Here is a 5,421-nt window from a genome sequence, read left to right as displayed (position 1 = left end):
TTTTGTAGTTTTACTAACTAAAAAAAGATCCTCCGCCAAAACATCATAAAATATTCGACAATGGAACTAATTTATTGCATATAAAAAATTCAAACTAGTTAACCAATTAAAAACTATAATATAATAAATATCTAATTCATTATTATTTTTATAAATGAATTGAATGGAAATAAAACACCAATTCATTCAAATGGCATTTAAGTTTGACAATCAATTTGTTATTGAATTACAAATATTTGCAATTAACAAAGTAGTTTGGGTAATTTAAGAATGCTTCTGTATATTTATGATGCTTATATTGCGTCTGTATCATTATCTCTAATGGAATAAATAATTATTTATAAGAAGGTTCCTTCGCCAAACCTTTTAACGATACAGATTTAATCAACAAAACCGAAAAAATCATCTAAAAATAGATAAGTAAATATAGAATAAACGTAAACATATCAAACAAAAAACAGCAAAAAAAATGTTTTTAAATGTTATATCGCTCCTTCACCACAACATCAAAATATTTATAATTGTTGCATTTTTTGATATCAAGAATAGTTTTTAACGTTAAATTATTATTTGTGGTGAAACTTAAAAATTATATATAACAAAGCTCCTTAGCCAAAATATTTAACGAGAGATAAAATCGATAAAAATAATGATATCAGAGATAATAAATAAATTCATAGTAAACGAAAAATATTTAAAATAAAGTTGGAACTTTATCCAACTAGTGCTGCTTGTTGCTTTTGTAATTTAACAAATATCCTCCGCTAAAACATCAAAAAAACTTTAAAATTTGGTAAAAATAATAGAAATATGTCCTATATGGTATGCTTTGATATTAAATATAATTTCAACCTCAGATATCATCCATTATTCCTGGTAAAATTTTAAAAATATTTTTCTTCAAGTAATAATATGATTTAAGTTAAAAAAAAACAGCTAGAGACAATCATAACATGGATAATAAGTAAATTTATAGTAAACAAGAACTATCTAATGCAATTTTGAAAATTTTGTTCGATTAAATCATTAAAAACTCTATATATTTAAAATTAACAGAGATCCTCCGCCAAAACATCATAACATATTTCAATGTTAAAAATTTATCCAATATAATGGTAGTAGATTCTTTTAGAGCTAGGAGGTTTTCCCACTTTATATGACTTGTTAAAAAGATCCAATACATACTAATTTAACGTAACATAATATTATTAATGATAAAAAAATGTTAAAACAATACTTTTTAATTCAATATAAATGAAAAAAAAATATAGTACCCTTGTAAAATAGATGATCTGAGTTTATTCGGATTTATTTACCGTATATATAACATTATAATTTTTATACATGAACTCAGTGAAAATGTAAACAAATTAAAAAAGTTTTAATTAAATTTTGCGAACTGAAATAAACATGCAGCTTAAGCAATTCAGGCATATTTGCGTATATTTATAACACTTATATTGTGCCTGTATAGTTATCCAAAGTGAATTACAGAACTTTATTTATAATAATGCTCCTCCGCCAAAATATAACAAAAAAGCTCATTCGCCAAAAGCACTAAATCCGTTTATAGGCCATATATATCAGCTTTACGGCAACAATTTTGAAGGGATATAAAAAGCGTCTCCGTGGACGTCTGGCAAAAGCCTTTTAAGTTCGCCCGTGTCCCTTTTGTAACACTCCTGCCCGTTCCACAAGGGCCGGTACCCCCATCGATCTCCTTTTGAGCTGGTAGCAGGGACAGCATTAGCAGCAGTAGCAGCAGCACGAAACCGACGTCGGGCAAACTGAAAACCTACACAAAGCTCCACCCGCCTCGTCCTCGTGGACCTCTTCCAACTGGCGATGGAAAATCAATACGGTCCGTCCACGCCAAGCACCCTGGTTGCAGATGCTTGGACAGCAAAAAAATCGAGGAATTTAATTTCATGGTTCAATATAAAAAAAAAAGGTTATAAAGATTTTTAAATTAGTTGCAACCACAATGTGTCGTCGATACTATTCAACATTTTAAGCATTTTTTGAAAAAACAACTGGTATTTTTTGAAAAAACAACTGGTATTTTTTTATATAAACTAAGAAGAGTTACGAAACTATATGATGTTCTTTAAAATGGAATGGATATTTGCACAATATGTGATAACATCATACAGCTCTAGATCTGACGTCAGATGATGAAATTCACTGTTCCATGAACTGTTGCATGTACTTCTTGCTGATTCATGTCTTATTATGCGCTGGTGCGTTCTAAATTATGAATACGAGGGTTGCTATTTATATTTCTGACCTAATAATAAAAAAAAAACAAACGGTGATCTACCAAATTGAATTTATTATTGTTCAAAATATTCTCTGATTGAAGTAATTCCAAAATACTCCGGGTTTATACGGAAAAAAGTCATTGGGCGTAAAATCAGGACTGTATCGCAGTGTCTCGTCAATGTGATTTTTTTGCCTGTAATATATTTTATATGTGTTTTTTGTGGTCATTGTAAATATAAACGTCGTTCAAATTACGAGATGTTCCGAAGGATATTATTTTCAACAAATTTTATATTTTTATGTCAATATATTAGTAAAAACATTCGAAAAGTCGTCTTAATGATACCCACATTTTCTTTCAACAGTACCATCCGCCTCCAAGAAACATTTCTAAAAATGTCTCGGTACCTAATGAACCCAACAGGCAACCAAACATACATCAGCTGACGCGAGCCTTGATCTCGAACGTCATTACGAGACACCTCGTTAACCGCGTACGAAACAAACGTTGATCCATTAAGGCTGGATATTTGGTGTTGTCCCAGGGATATTTCCCCCAGGATCTATACAAATCCGTTACTCAAAGTAACGACGCGGCGTCTTCATTTCCACTGGCTGGCGGTGCGGTGGGGAATACTAGGAGGGTTCGGGGTCTATGGACCACCCTAAGGACGTTCAAGGACGCTTGTTGAACGTAAAAGGGGCGGTGGCGGTGTTGCCGGTTTTCCTCCGTGTTCGCCGTTGCCAGCCGGCGTCAGTTGTTGGCTTCACGGACAAAGTGACACGGTTTGATCGCTGTGAGACTCATCGCTGGCTAGATTAAGGGGGACATACAAGGTGGACTGCCACCGTGGCGTAACGAAAACATTGTTCGAAAACTCTCGGTCTCCGTTCCACTGTACTGTGGGTTTTGGATCATCGACATTGATAATTATTCCTTGTTGGTGTTGATTTTAGATTTTTTCGTCGCTCTAGTTATATACAAGGAGTCACCAAACGAGCAATTGCGTGGATTGATTTTTTTTAAATATTTTAAAATAAAATTGTGTGTTATTAGGTTAAATTAAATAATTAAGTGCTTGCATATATTTTGATCAACAATATCTGTTGGTGAAAATACGAAAAATAATTGTAAATAACCTAACACACTTTACAATACCTTTCAATTTAGTATCATTGACTCACTCAGTGAATACATATCTTAATTTTAGAGCGTTCAAAATGGAATTTTCCACATTCATTATGTTTGTTGTTTGATTTTAAAAAACCTGGTACCACCTAGCACTTTTAGAAACCTACAATGATGTTACTTCGTCATATACCAATTATCGGTTTTGGTTTCAATTATTTAAAAACTAGCGACCCGCCCCGGCTTCGCACGGGTGCAATGCTGATACTAAATTAAATACACTACAGAAAAAATATGAACGTTGTATATAAAAACATAGCGGCCCGCTCCGACTTTGCACGGGCATAAAATATATATGCCTATGTCACTCAATGAAAACATGATTAAAATCGATCCAGTATTTTTGGTTCATTCATTACTGCCCTTGGCCTGCACGCATTAAATTTGGAGTAAAACAATTCCTCTTCCCCTATACTTACTATGAAGATTTCCTGCTATCTTTGGAATATCTAAATTCATACAATTTTTATTACATTACACATTTTTAAACGCAAATTTTAAATTTGTAATATCTCCGAAAATATTTGTTTAATTTACATGCTCTAAGGAACCATATTGATCTATATTAATTGCACACTGTATTTAAGGTACTTAATTCGATAAGGATTAATGCCGTATTGCTTAAAATAGCTTCGTAAATAAGCCATTTTCTCACGTAAAAAGTAAACAATAAAAATGGTTAATGTGGGTTATCCCTAAAAGATAAACATATACCATCGAGGACTTTTTTGTAGACCTTTTTATGGTGTACAATACTGTAGTACATTAATTTGATCTAACTCGTAGGGTTAGGCAGCGTTTTTGCTAATTGCTAAATAAGCCTAAACAAATAGGTTAATTTACGACATCACGTTAGAAACCTCTAAAATTAGCAATGTTGCCTTAGTGTATTATGCATGTATTATACATGTAAACCTTCCTCTTGAATCACTCTATCTATCGAAAAAAACCGCATCAAAATCCGTTGCGTAGTTTTAAATATTTAAGCGCTCATAGGGATATAGGGACAGAAAAGGCGACTTTGTTTTATACTATGTAGTGATGGTGAAAGGAAAAAGACAAAGAGATTGGGAGATTTGTAGGATGGACACCATAGAGTATTATATAGAGGTTTAAATTAAATAGGCAAAACCGAGGAAATATTTTGGGGGGGCCAATCATGCAGGCTTTTTTGATTGGTTGAATTAATATTTTGACTTAAGGCTACTTAACCGAAAGAGGGCGTATTTTATTTTAGGTCTACGCATGGAGTCAGAAAAATTCATTCTTCAAAAAGTATGTTTAAAAAAATGCGTTAATACAAAATAAAATAATAACTGGTTTTAACATCAGCAAAAGTGGAGAAATAATTTAAAGGGTACTATATAGAAGATTAAAATGCAGTTTTATTAAGTTTCGTTCGTACAAGATCGTATCTAAACAGTGAATAAATAATTAAAGTTGTACTAGAAGCTATAGATAGATTAGAAGATATTCAGTTAGACCAATAAAATGCTCATGTAAAGTTCCAAACAAAGTATTACGATAACTCAGTGGTAAGATTGACCATGCACCAATGTAAAGCGATAGTGGACTTGAAGAAACAAGTTATGAAAACTGGGATGGTGACCAATTAGTATGATACTTCAGTGATACCAAAAGATGGATCATAGACCAGTAAGGTGATAGAGGACTTTAAATGTATTTTTGTAATCTTTGTTTCTAATGTTAATTAAGTTAGTTGTTTGATACATTTAAATTGAGATGGGTTGTTAAAACTATGATTTATGTCCATATAAGAGCCAATATAGGAAAGAAGATGGAAACGATGGAACCAAAGAAAGTAGAGGATGATGTAATTTGTATCGTGGCTGTTCAAAAATGTATAAAAGACTATGGGTGTAAATTTCAAACAAGTTTGTATGCAGAATGTAATAGTTTTGTTCTCGCAATTTAAATTTATTTTTGTAATATCTGTTTCTAATGTTAAT

This window comes from Rhynchophorus ferrugineus, unplaced genomic scaffold (genome assembly GCF_030347505.1).
Source record: "Rhynchophorus ferrugineus isolate W39M unplaced genomic scaffold, kcgeb_rfMv2 rfM10, whole genome shotgun sequence".
NCBI lineage: Eukaryota > Metazoa > Arthropoda > Insecta > Coleoptera > Curculionidae > Rhynchophorus > Rhynchophorus ferrugineus.
This window is presented reverse-complemented; position numbering follows the sequence as displayed.